The sequence below is a fragment of the Suricata suricatta genome, chromosome 10, assembly GCF_006229205.1.
Source record: "Suricata suricatta isolate VVHF042 chromosome 10, meerkat_22Aug2017_6uvM2_HiC, whole genome shotgun sequence".
NCBI classification, from domain to species: Eukaryota; Metazoa; Chordata; class Mammalia; order Carnivora; family Herpestidae; genus Suricata; species Suricata suricatta.
The window spans coordinates 108,436,052-108,450,871 of record NC_043709.1 but is presented as its reverse complement, the minus strand read 5'-3'; the positions used below and the strand labels follow the sequence as shown (position 1 = coordinate 108,450,871).

Below are 14,820 nucleotides of genomic sequence, written 5' to 3'. Positions count from 1 at the left end.
CTGCCCCTCTCACCTGCTTGCACTCCCTCTCTCGTTCTGTCTCTCCCTCTAAAAAAAAGGCTGATAATATGGTGAGTTTTATGTTTTGTGTATTTTAACACAAGAAAAGTTGTGGTCATGGGGGAAAGCAAAATTACAAAGGCTAAGGGAGTGTAGAGTATTTGCAAGAGAATAGTTAATATAATGGGTCATGGAATCCAAACTGGGTAGGAAGGAAGTAGAGAAAGATAGGGAGAAAGTGAAAGCTGAGGGGATAGACATTTTTCTGAGGTTGCACAAGAATGAGTCATAGTGGGGGTTACCTGAGCAGGCAAGCTGGAAGGACAAGGTGCTGTTTGGAGAGCTTTCCACTGGTGATTTTGGAATGGAGTATTTTCCCCTCAATAGTGTACCCTGGATATATTTACCTTTTCAAAAATCATAATTCTATGTCACCCATTTTAATATAGGATTCCATTTTCCATATGTATCATAATTTAATTAACCAATCTTTTACTATAATCAGTTTTAAGTTATAGTAAAAGTTTATTATTTAAACTAATTATGATTCTTCCAGAAATCCTCACCAAGAAGCCTGTGACTTCCCAAAGACAGTGGAAGAAGCCCTATGGTTCTAGAGAAACTCAAGACCAAAGCTACTGACGGACTTCCTCACTGAGGAGGCACAGCCTGGAATATTCCTCTGAACACTCAAGTCATGTTGGGAAGAAGATCAGGTCTTTCTAACTTGCCCATTAATGTATATGAATTACTTAATTCCACAACATTCTCTGAGTGGCTTCTATTTGAAAAGAGCTGTATCAGGAACTGGAAATGTAAAAACACTGTACAATGTAGAAGGTATAATTGGATAAGGACATAAGTTACTACAATGCAAAATTAAATCAGAGGCAGATTTAGCGTAAAGTGAATGAAGCTCTAGTGTCAGTGCCTGTTACTTACATGGGCCCCTTCTGATGCTCTGGGAGAAACCTTATGAACCTTTATGTGGTCATACATTTTGGTAAACTTTACCTAAGTGAGAATTAAAACAAACAAATGAACAAACTCCAGCTAAACTGTCTACTTTCCCTACTGTTGAAATGCCAAGGTCATTTTTGAGTCCCAGAAAACAAATTGTATTGAGGACACGTTTAGTTGAGTTTATTGAAATATATGTATGGGTCTCATAAGTACTTTGTTTCAGAATGACCTGATTGCCAGCTGCACTCATGTAGGAGTAATTCCTAGAAACATGTTACTCCCCCTGTGCTGGTTCATTGGGTTCATAGCTTATTGGTATAGAACAGAGGCTTTACCGTGACAGAAACATGCCTGGTGGCACTCAGCACAGGAAGTAGATGTGTACTGGAGGAGACACCAGGGTTTGAAGTGTATGTGGCAAGAAAATAGTCTGTGGAGAATTCTTCTAATCAGACATGTAAAGCTGTAAATGGAGGATTTGGTTCTCAACAGTGCCTGGTCAGGAATATTCTTAATAACACAACATGAGCCGGTATTCACTTATACCTGCACCAGTTTTTCTGAAGCACAACCTGGTGGCAGAACTATAAGAGTGAGTCCATCTATATGAGAAGTTGTATATTCTATTAATTCCAATTATCAACAATAAAAAATGTGACCAGACATTACAGAAGAAAGACTGAATTATATTTCCATTTTCTTTGTATAGAAAATACTACAATTAAGTAACTCTAATGGGAAGTTACTGAATGAAAATGTCATTTTTCTAGATTGTATATTTATTGAGTATTTTTAACTTGTTAAAATTAGATTTTGTTGTGATTTCTTTAATCTAAGTAAGTACGCATTTTTATATCTAATTTTGATTAATGACTTTCAACGATGTTTCCTGAAAAGGTCCTCCCTCCCCAATTATTTAAATTTCAGGACCTGCAGAAGTTGTTACTAGATCTGCTCCAGTACAAAGCAGTGAGCATCATGAGAGAGACATGTAAGGGGGTCTGTAGGAGTTCTTAAAAGGAAGAAATTATCCATGACAGAGGTGATCAAAGAAGGGTCTTATCTAAGCTATGATCAAGTGGAAGAACTTGAATTCAGAGATATGGCAAATGGTGTTCTTAATGAAAAAGGGAATTCTTCAAAACTTTTTTTTAAGATTATACACAGTGTAGTTTTAATTAGTTAAGCATAAGGTTATCCAAATAGACTTCTCACATACATTTACAAAGACATCTTAGTGAAAGGCGATCTTGCTACAAAGATGATTTTTTTCACACTGTATTTTCAATTAGTTAAGCATTTGGCTGTTTTCATAGGCTTCTTCACATTTGTTTACAAACACGTATCTTTTTATTTATTTATTTATCATTTTTAAAATTTTTCATTTCAATTCCAGTTAGTTAACATACAGTATTTTATTCATTTCAAGTGTACAGTATAGTGATTCAACACTTCCATACATCATCCTGTGCTCATTTTCACAACATTTAAATAATTTCTATCCCTGGATCTACTTACTTTAATCCTTGCTCACCATTGACACATCTCCTTCATGACCTTCACATCCTTTCTGATTCCGTATCTAAAGCCTTTTCTGCTGGTGTTATGTGGGCCTGGGCTCTAGTAACAGATTAGCGGAAACTTGGTGGGTGTTCAAGAAAGCGAATTTCTCAGGCTGGATTCTGGGTAGGAGTCCAAACCTAGAGAAATGTGACAGTTCTGTAATATAGTCAAGACCTTATTTTGCAAATTAGGTCAACATGAACATTACATAAACAAAGCAAACTTTGTTATTAATTATCATATAATTAGTGAAGAGGAGTTAGAGAGAGTCCTATTTTTGAGCGCTAGGCTGGAGTTACCCTCAAGCATATATGAGAAGGAGACAATCATAATATGCAGAATTCAAGGACAAGAAGAATTTCTCCATTGCGTCGGTGTGGCCTAGATACCATCCCATCACACCATAACCATGACAAGATCGTGTGTATGACGGAGACACACTCACCGAAAGACAGGGAACAGAGATGGAGACTGAGAGAGACCTGCCATGTCTGCCATGTGTAAGGGATCCCTGAAGGAAGTGCCTAATACTCTGCATCTCCAGTTACTTCTTTTCCTCCTCCAGGACAACTTCCACTGGTAGGCTCAGCCTTCCACAGGTCTGGTGATTCATCAGGCAGTCCAAGGGACCCTTGAGTTTGGATGACTCAGAATCGAATGAGCTGACTATGAACCTCGCTGACATCAGCAGGGAGAAGACAGCATCACAAACATATGTAGTCAGTTCCCGGGGTCTGAGAAACAAGGTTGGAGGCAGATCAAACAGCTGAGTAGTTGCTGAGTCATAGAAGGAAGAGCTGAGTGCCCTAACTCCTGAGGATGGGCATATGGGAGCAATGAATTCTGACAGTTGACTTCCTCCTTGTCAGAGACTGATACTACAGGCCCTGCTGAAATGCTGGACCATCTGACCAGTCATCTGACCGTTCTTCCCTTCCACTGCAGCTTGGTTCCAGTAACTGGGATCCTCCTTTTTGCTAATGACTAATCCACTTTCCATTCACTTCTGCCTTGGTTTTCTAGGCCTCCCAGGATTGGTGGCTGAGGTCTGGATTTCTGAGGCATGTTACCTGCAACCAGGACTACCCATGCCTGCTTTTCCCAGTGTTGGGATAATTGTATGTGATCCTGCCCAGGCATCAGTCCTTGTTCTGCCAGTCTCTTGGGCACCTCCTCCTGTGAGACTTTTGATGGGAATTTAAAAAGACACACACGTATGCACTTGCCAGGTGTTAAATGCTGGGGACTTTAGTATTTGTTGTTTAATGCAATTTCCTCCTTACAACTATCCTCAAAGACGGGTATCTGATCTATTTTACAGGTAAGGAAGAAGAGACTCAGAGGTTATAGTTCGTGTAGGTTTCACAGATTATCAACTTCACTCTGGTTTTATTCTACTTTACCCTACTTCCATGAAATGTGTTCTCTTTGCCCTTCTTCAGAATGGAGGATAATAATATCTACTGGAATGTTTTAAGAATTAAATTAAATCCTCAGTATGAAGGTGCCTAATGTTATACTTAACAAGTAGAAGTTTCCTTATTTCATCCTATTCTGACTTGTACTTAGAGACCCTGGCTCTGTTGACAGAATTTGGGCTTAGCATGCCTCCAGCATAGCATCAGAACACATAGTAGGTTGTGGTAGATGTTGGAGGGATGAATTAATGGACAGTCAATGGAAGCATTTAAATTTCACTTAGGGTTTCTGAAACCTGAAGACCATCCTTCTCTCCCTTCACTGTGTTCTTTTTGACTGCCTCCTGTTTGGGTCCATAATCTAAATACTAGATCTGCTCTTTCACTCAATTTCTCTTCACGTGCAGCTGATCCTCCTCAGCTCATACTCACCCGTCCACAAGAACATGTTTATCTGTGTTGCATGTGCCTGCTTACCAGGTCCCAGGCTCTCTTAGCTTGTCTATGCATTTTCTTCCCAAGTCTCCATGCTAGTATTCTGGACCAAGGAGGCTGAACACGGGGAATGTGTTTAGCTGTATGAGTGGTCTTGAAGAGGCCAGTCTACTAAGATGTAGACTTGCGTAGGACACAGGCAGCACTCAGCTGTAGCGTGGTTAAGTCCAGGATATGCATAGCCACCTGCTGGCTCAGCACCTTTCCAAATAATTAAGCAATCGACTGAAAGCTTGGAGTTTGGAATCAGAGAAAAAAAGCTTTGAATAGATGTACAAGTAAGAATTCTATAGAATCTTTCTCTGCTAGCCAGCAGTTCCATTAAGGAAATTTATCTTTGTGTTTTTGGAAGCATGAAGATTTTAGTTCAGCATAGACACTTCCAGCCATTACTCTGTCCTCAGTCAGCAGATTCAAAGAAGGGTAGGAGGGGACAGCTCTGGGTCATCTGTAAAACCCTGGCACAACCGCAGCCATGCCAGGAAGAGAATGCCTGGCTCCGGCTCCAACTCTGTTGCACCATTGTTAAGGGTCACAAGAATAAAACTTGGTAATCAAGGCAAGAATTACCTTTAGATCTTAATTGATCTCCAAAATTGAGAATCTTGGAAAGGGATAAAGAAGTTCACAGAATAAATTTCCCTGGAATAAAGATGGATGCAGTAATGGAGCGATTCCCTGCTTTTAAAACTCTCCTGCCCATGGCTGAGACCATTGAGTGGACCATCTGGAGACTGGACTCTGTCCCAGGCTCTAAGACCAATTCCATTCCTAGTCAGGAAGAATATAGGAAGCATTTAGGTATCTCGGTTCAGGGCTCAGCATTAAGTCAGCCTTTCTCTGGTGCCCTCTCTGACCTGGCACTCCTGATTCTGGTAAATGGATTCTTACCTTTTGCTTTGTGGTCAGTTCACACTTGTGACTCAAAAGTTCCAGATCTGCATCCTTATCTTAACTCCTGCATGCCTGGACTCCTCCCTGACTCTGCATTTTTGAAGCTCACCTTGCTATCACAAGAACTCCTAGGAATAAGACTCCTCTGTTGCTTGTCAAGCTTAAAGTAGAATTAGCTTGTTCAGTGCTGAGACTCTCTGTGACAGCCTGCTCTACTAGATTTTGCACCATAAACCCACCAAAGCTCCATTTATCCAAACCTGATGTTTTACTGTGTCCTGATCATGAAAGAGTAGACTTGGATAGATTAATTCATCCATGCCCAACATTTCTATCTGCGTGTAGAAGTCTGGCTTCTATTTCTGCATACATTCACTCACATCAGCCTTCCAAGACCTTGGTACTGTACCATATGCCTTCATTTCAACAAAGTAGCCAATTAAGGATCTTTAAGTGCTATGAAGCAATAAAAATTTCCCTAAACAATCACTATATAGAGGATCACTTCCAAGACTGAGATTTTGTTATCTCGTTTCAGGCATTCTAAATTAAGCCCTGGAGAAACATTTTACTGCTAATAAATAATCACTGGTTGTAATATGTGTTATTGCTGAGATAATAGGCTACATCAATATCTATTCATGTTATTGTAACTGGGAAATAAGAGCTGAGAATACTACTCTACGTCCCAGGACTGAGGAAAAGCAAATGTTAATTTTCATAGTGTCATGTTTGGTATAAATTACTTATTCTAAAATATAGGCATGTATTCACCTTCAATATAATGAACTAATTTATTATCCAGCCACATTTGCTTCTTATCAAATTTCTCTCCAAAAAAAAAAAAACCCATTTTATATGATAGGACACAGAAGAACCAAACAGTCTGTGACTTATCAGTTGGTAAATAAAACATGGAAATTTACTGAGTGTTGATTAAATCTTTACATTTAAAAAAGAAAAGATAATAATAAGCTTTAAAATTCATGTCTTGGAGGTTTAAAAAAATCTTAGCTCATATTCTTGTGTGTTTCCTCCCTGCTGGGCTACATTTCAGAATGTGTTAATTTTTCAAATCTGAATCTTCTGTATATTCCAATTTTTATCAGCTCTTCATATGGAAAGTCAAAGCCTCTGATTGACTTCTAGGTTCAATTTGAGTTTTTAATCTGCAAAAGAAGATTGTTATAAAATTAACCATTTCCCCCTTGTGGTTACTTTAAAGCTTAATTTAAAGAAAAGAAATTGTTCCAGGGGCAGCAGGGTGACTCGGTTAGTTAAGTGACCGGCTCTTAATTTCAGCTCAGCTCATGATCTTGAAGTTCATGGTATTGAGGCCCCTGTTGGGCTCTGCACTGATGGCTCAGACCCTACTTGGAATTCTCTCTCTCCCCATTCCTCTATCCCTCCCCAACTCTCTCTCTCTCTCAAAATAAAAATAAATGAACTTAAAACAAACAAATAAATAAATACATAATTTGTTCCAAAATAAATTTAGATGGCATAAGACTCATAAAACAATTGACTTTGAGAGAATCTAAAGCTACTTCAAAGTTTCATTTCTAATTGTATAATCAGGTACCTGTAAAGCCACTTAACTGAGTGGGGATTAATAGGGAATTAACTGGCCATAAATAATTTTTTAAAATTTAGTAAAATAATTTTAAATTCAAGTTAACATAGTTAACTAGTTCAATAGTCTAGTGAAATTCATTGTGGCTAAGATATAAATCTATCTTAAGCTTTCTAAAAGAAACACTAATGCAACCAATTACAAAAATTATGATGTTAAATAAAAAGGGCCTTGAGTTTGTTGAAGTTCTTAAAGATGGAAAAGGAAAAGCATTAATAAATGGAAAATCATCTTGAAAGTTTTGGGTTTTCTTTCTAAACCATGGAGTAAACTTTGGCTTCTGTAACTGACCACTCCTCCCACTGAAGCAGTCAGGACTTGAAGAACTAATATCCCAGAGAAAATAGAGATTGAGGGCAGCTCAACATTTCCTCGACATTTGGTATCACCGGTCTCTGTAAAGCATGTGATGGATCTTAAGCTGTGCAGGACAAAGTGTAGGTAACTAAGTAAAATCAACTAAAACACAGAGTGGAATTTTTGACAGTCTTACGGTGCTTGGGAAACAAAAGTTGGATCTCAGAGTCTGCCAAAAGAGGAGGAAGTCCTCGTGAGCAGCCAGGCTTTCACTTGGGATCACAGGAAGCTGCACCAAGCCTGTCGGTAAGCTGAGCCCATAAAGATTGCACCTCCATTTCAAGGCAACTCAATTTATGTCTGGATTGAATTCATCTGATCACATTCTAGGTACCTCACAGAGGATAGAGGAAAGCCTTTTTGGGAAAAAATAATAGCATACAAACCCATAACATTTAAAAATCAAGATGTTTATCATTAAATAAAATACCATGCATACTAAGAAATAAGACCCATATGTGACTCAGACATTGTAATTATCATATATTTACTTAAAAATAATGGAGATTACTTGGGGTTTCTGGGTGGCTTAGTTGGTTAAGTGTCTGACTTCAGCTCAGATCATGATCTCATGGCTCATGGGTTCAAGCCCTGCATCAGGCTCTGTGCTGACAGCTCGGAGCCTGGAGCCTGCTTCAGATTCTGTGTCTTTCTCTCACTCTGCCCCTCCCTCACTTGTACTCTGTCTGTCTCTCTCTCTCTCTCTCTCTCAAAAATAAATAAGCATGAATTTTTTTAAAATAATGGAGGTTACTATGTTAAAGAATATTAAAATAAAAATAGAAAACTTTACAAGAGTACTGAATCTAAAACAAAAATCAGATGGAAATTCAACAACCAAAATATAATAATGTAAACTAATTTATAGATTTTCTAATTAATTAACTTTATAATTAATTATAAACAACTGAAGAGAGGATTAGGAAATGTAAGCAATATGAATAGCAGAATTAACCTAATTAGCAGTGCATCTAATAATAATAGAAAATACTTTTTTCAGGTCATATTTACTAAATTTTATCAAAATTAATTATTTGCTATGCCATAAAACAATTCACAACACATTCCTTTCTTTTTTTAAAAACAGTTCGTATTGTTAGGCTTTCAAGTATGTTTCAAATTGAAGTCTATATAGACAACATATAATATTCAACAAGTTCCAAAGTGATGTTATTCTTTTTTTTTTTTGAAGTGATGTTATTCTATGCAGTGGAATTAAATTAAAACGAAAACAAAAAGTAATCACTAGAAAAATCCTCAAATATTTGGAAGTTAAACAATTCATTTAAAAATAAACTTTAGGTCAAAAAAGACATTCCAGTGGAACGAAATGACATTTTGCACTGAATGAAAAAAAATCTGGCATGTCAAAATATGAATGTCACTAATGCTGTGCCTGGACAAAACGTACAGCTATCGAATCTACATGCATAAAAAGAAGTGTTTAAAAATAGTGACCTCACTATTCAGCTCAAAAAACTAGGGGAAAAAAACTCTCAGCAAATTAAACTTAAACATGTAAGTGGAAATAAATAATTAAAATAATAGCAGACAGTAATAAAATAGGAAATGTAAGTACAATAGAGAAAAATCAAGAAGGCTGCAATTTCATTCTTTGAAAGACTAAGTCTTTTGAAGATTGAAAAGGAAAATAAGGGCCCACATAATCAGTATCCGGAGCTTTTTTTTTTTAAGGAACTTATCAAATTATACAGACATTTAAAGGATAATAAGAAATATTCAAAATATATTTAGGTAAGAAATGTACACATTTTGATGAAATGGACCAAATCCTAAAAAAACACAAGTTGCCACGCTGATACAAAAAGAAAATTGGAAAATCTGAATACCTCTTTAAAACTTAAATCTGTAATTAAATGTCTTTCCACTTACAAATCTCCGTTACATATGATGTCGTTTGTGAACATTTCCAAACCTGAAGGCAGATATAACACAAGTCTTAGCAAAATTCTTCCCAAGAATAGAAAAAAAAAGTACTTTACAATTCACTTGGCCAGTATAATCCTGATATCAGAGTGTGGCAAGAACAGAACACAGAGAGGTGTAGACCATTTTTTCTCATGAACATAGATACACAATCCTAAGTAAAATATTCACAAATTTACTTCAGCAATTTATAAAAACAAAAACAAAAACACATAGTTTGGATATATTCCAGGAAAGCAAGGTGACTTATTATAAAAATCAACAAAATGCTACTCACCATGATAACTGAAAAAGAAGAAAATTTGATTATCAGGTCAAAAGGTCCAGAAAAAGCATTTTATAAAATTCAACCCCCCAACAATGATTTAAAAAGGAAGAATTTGGCAAAGTGGATATAGAATGAAAGTTTCTTAATTAGATGAATGAATGTGTACAAAAACCCTGAAACGAGGCATTATTCCTAAGTTTGGTGTATCAAAACTTTTCCTCCTTAGTTCAGGAATGAGATAAAATTGACTAACTTAACCATTTTTATTTAACATAGTAACAGAGGTCCTAGCTGGTGCAGTAAGAGAAGAAAAAAGTAGAATGATTAAAAAGGAAGAAATAAAGTAGTTATTATATGTATAAAATTCAAAATAAGCTACTATTATCATTTATAAGTTAACATAGTGAGATCACTAGGTAAAAGATCAATACAAAAATGTTTTTTTTAATCTCTATAGTACATAGAATTGTTGCTAGTAAGCAACAAAGAGCTATAAAAAAGAAAAAAATATATATAACATTTAGGATACCATCAAAACTATCAAATATCTAGAAATGCATCTAATGAAAAATGTGCAAAAGTGCTAAAAACAACATGGAAGTAAATTAAGACCGAAACCTATGGAGAATACCTGAATCTATGATACCATGCCCTAGATTGAAGATTAAAGTTGTTAAGACATCAAGTGTCAATCAGCTGGATTACAGAGTAAATACAATCTCTATCAAAATTTCAGCAGCCTTTTTGTGTGTGTGTGTGTGTGTGTGTGTGTGTGGAAATCAACAAGCTTATCCTAAAATTGTTATATGGAAATAACCAAGACAATTTTGAAGAAAAGCTAATTTGAGAAATTTATGCTCTGATATGTCAAAACTAATTAAGAGAATAAAGTGAAAAAGTGCCATTTGCACAAGGAGGGACATATTGAGAAATGCAACGTAATGGAAAGTACAGAAACAGACCCAAACACACAGCCATTTGATTTACAACAAAGATGATACTGAAGTGCAGTGCGAAAAAGATGATCTTTCCAATTAGTGGTGCCAGCCGGACCCATTGAATATCCATATTGAAAACAAAGAAATCACACTCAACATCAATTCTAGGTGGATTTCATGTCTAAATATGAAAGGCAAACCAACAAACTTCTGAAACAAGTCACAGAGAAATATCTTCATGCTTTGAGGGGTAGGGAAGGACTTTTAAAAAGCACCAAACATAATAAATAAGTGGGACATAATAAACAATATATTAAAATTGATGAGCAGAACTACACAAAATGAAGAAACTGTTGATCTAATAAACAACATCAAGAGAGTTAAAAGGCAAGCCAAAAGTTGGGAGATGATTTTTGCCCTATGTATAACCTGAAAAGGACACAGATGTAAATGTGTAAAAACACTTAAAAATATCTAAAGAACTCTTAGAAAGAAAGAGATAACCAATAGAGAAATGAATAACATATACAGACAGGTACTTCATGAAAGAAGACATCTAAATGGCAAATAAACATATGATAAGGTGTTAAAAATTCAAATTCAAATCAGAATATACCACCTACACATCCATTTGCATGGCTAAAATAAAGGCACTGACAATACCAGGTGTGGCGAAGACTTAGACAAGCCGGAAGCCTCATATACTGTTTGCGGGTGGGTAAACTGGTAGAAACCACTTTGGAAAACTGTTTGGGCTATCTGTAAAAGTAGAATGGTTTTATACCTTGGAATCCAGTAATTTCACTTCATAAAAAGTTAATTAAATTGTTAAGTATCTAGCAAGATTGATTAGAAAAATAAGACACTAGCCATTATTATAATGAAAAAAGGAAACATCACTAAAGATATTTCAAAAGTAACATTAGCATTTCAGGATGTTGTGGAAAAAATTATACCGCAAAAATGAAAATTGAGATAAAATAGACAAATTTTCTATTTTCTATAAAAACACAAATTCATGAGTTGATAGAAGAAATAGAAAAGTCAGAGTTGTCCTGCAATTACTAAAGATATTATATCTGTAATTAAAAACTTTGTGCCCCCAAAATCCTGTGTCTATATGGTATCATAAATGAATTCTACCAAACATACATTGTTATTTCGAGCAATTGATATAGAATGAAGTAAAACATCTATTTGGCCATACATGGTGAATGCATTTTCTCTTTTAAGGTAATGGCTGTGATCTTGGGAAAGGGGAGATGGAATTTGGCCTTAGAATGAAGGATAATTATATAACTATGATACATAAACACTGTTTATTTCCAATATTAGAATCAATGTATAGGCAAACCTTGAAATATGTAACTATCATTTGAGGCAAACTGCATATAATATTGGCTTTGACAAAGTGAAGTAAGATCTATCAAAGGTAGATGTTAAAAATTGTAGGGAAGGGTAGAGGCAATAATATTCTTATTGTAAAGTAAGGAATCAGAATACACAGTTGTTGAAACAAGAGATAGAAGATTAGACTCAGTGTTTGAATTGACAAAGCTAACCAAAAGAGAGGGAGGGAAAACAATGACAAAGCTATGAAATTTGAAAGAGGAGGAAATTAAGATAAAATAGTATATATGCTAAATCCTCATCATTCCTAGCAGATATTCAATAATGACCAGGGCTATACTTTATGATTTAACAACAGAGAGTTAATACTAGAAAAAATTAAAACAGAAACGGTTAAAAACTTTGTCTCTGATAAATAGGCCTATCACAGGAATGGGAAGATTGTTCCTTTTTTAATTTTTTCCAGTTTATTTTGAGAGAGAGAGAGAAAGAGCAAGCGAGCAGGGGAAGGGCAGAGAGAAAAAGGGAGAGAGAGAAGATCAAGCAGGCTCCCAGCTGGCACCACAGAGCCCCACGTGGGGCTTGAACTCATGAACTGTGAGATCATGGCCAGAGCTGACACCAAGAGTTGGAGGCTTAATTGACTGAGCTACGCAGGTGCCCCTGGAAGGCTGTTCCTTTTTATTATCAACAAAATTCTGTATGATCTGAGTTTTTAAAATATGTGCCTGTATTATAATAAAATGTTTTTAATTAAAAAAAACCAATTAGACAGGGCATGAGTATAAATAGAGAAACTAAAATAGCCCTAGCTGATGGCATCTAAAGAAAACAGACAGCACAAATCAAAGCGAAAGAGAAGGAAATTTTAAATAAATAATGCTGGAGCAACTTTTATTTGCTGAGATTACTTTTCTCTTGCCATAGTCCCAAATAAATTCCAAGTGTATGAATGGAATAAAAGGTAACAATGAAATCATAAAAAACTAGAAGAAAACAAAGTGAACCCTTTCTTATTTCTTCTTGGATGAGTTTCCAAGCATGGAAGCAATGAAAAAAAAACACACACATACAAAAACTGAAGGATAATAATTGATATATTTAACAACATAGAAGTTGAAAACCTTAGTATTAAAAAAAAGCAACCTAATTTGTATTAAAGGAAGATAACTAATGGTGAAATATTTTTAATAATAAGGGAAACAGTCTACTATATTGATAACATGTTAATGTTAGTATTTGTGAATAATAAAACTATGTATTAAGAAGTTATTTTGTCTGTAAAATTTAGAACAATGTGTAAAGAGAAGCTATTTAGGGGCACCCGGGTGGTTCAGTTGGTGGGTGTCCAACTTGGGCTCAGGTCATGATCTCACAGTCTGTGAATTCAAGCCCTGCATGGGGCTCTGTGCTGATAGCTCAGAGCCCAGAGCTTGTTTCGGATTCTGTGTCTCCCTCTTTCTCTCTGCACCTGCCCTCCTCATCCTCTCTCTCTCTCAAAAATAAACAAACATTAAAAAAATTTTTTTTAAAAAGAAGCTATTTAGTGCCCATGAAGGTTGAATGAAAAAGAGACTTTCAGAAGAGTCTTAATACATTTTTGAAATATATTTGTCAATAAGAAAAATGAGTTCAGAAAAGTCTATAACTTTAAGACTAGCAATTTCATGTCATGTCTATTAGTCTTCAGGGAAAAAATCAGAAATTCTAACTGGAGATTTATATATTTAAAATTCAAATAAATTCAAAATGTTTAAAATGAGAGAGGAATGTTGAATAGGATGAACCCATCACGTTCACACATGCAACAAGCATTGATTGTTTACTATGTGCCAGGCACTGGTAACAAAACAATGAACAAACAAAAATTCATACCCTCCTAGAGCTTACCTTCTAAGAATGTCCAGTGATGGTGGAGAATGTTCAAGATAAATAGGAATCTATTGTAATCTTGATTTTGTAAAACAAGAAGCAAAGAGAAAGAGAGAAACACAGCAAACTCTTGATATGCTATGATGGGTAATGTTTACTTTCCTGTTGGTACTTCTTCAGTATTTCCCAATTTTTCTATCCTGAGTGCTATTACTTTAGCAACTAGAATGAGATTCGCTATGTGAGTGTGTTTATATGTAAGTGTATATACTTACAGGACAGTCATGAGGATTACAGGAAATGACGTACGACAAGTGCCTGGCAAAGAGTGGGCTTTCAATACACGTCAGTTTTTCCTTTTTCTTGCAGTCTGAACATTGAGTTTGTCCTTTGCTGCTCTTCCTTTCTGCAATGGATGGTTTGGTCTGTTGCCATCACATTTTTACATTTCTTTATAGGAAGTATATTTTCGCTTTTAATCAAAATTGCCATTTTCATTAAACAGGTTGCCTTTTATTTTTAGAGAGTTCCCATTGCTTTAAATAGTTCAGACCCATAGGAGAGAGATCTTCAGGCGGAAGTGCTTGCTAGAGCACCTCGATTCCATGGAAGGAGTTGCTTTCTTTACCATGGAAATTGATAAATGCTGTGTTTCTATGGTTACTCTTCACTTTTATTAATGCAAAAACCCTCCAGTTTTAGCCTCCAAAATAAAAGCAACGAGATGTGCTGATCTTTGATAGCATGAATATATTATTGACATTTCCAGGCTACTTTTCCTTACGGTGCTATTCTTTGTATAGTACAAGTTAATATTGTGCCAGACGTGCACATAGACTTGGATTTTCAAGAGTTTCTCAGGCCACCATAAAATTGCAGGTGTGGCAGGTATTTACCCCAAACATGCCATATATGGAGGTCTTTTCCAAATTTAGATGATTATTTAAACTATGAGCTTTATCCTCAAGGGTTTTTATGGTTTCCTGTCTCACATTCAGATCCTGTATCCATTTTGAGTTTATTTTTGTGAATGGTGTCAGAAAGTGGTCTAATTTCATTTTTCTACATGTTGCTGTCCAGCTCTCCCAACACCACCTGTTGAAGAGGCTGTCTTTTTTCCAT

The 14,820-nt window shown here is 35.8% G+C and overlaps 1 long non-coding RNA gene across 1 annotated transcript in view; it reads left to right on the top strand.

The window, feature by feature from the left end:
* The window catches only part of LOC115304719, a 69,519-nt gene extending 67,888 nt beyond the window's left edge, over positions 1-1,631 (top strand). The window contains exon 4 of the long non-coding RNA XR_003914573.1: positions 557-1,631. This is a non-coding gene — a long non-coding RNA (uncharacterized LOC115304719). The remainder of the gene's footprint in view (positions 1-556) is intronic.
* Positions 1,632-14,820: the final 13,189 nt, after the last annotated feature.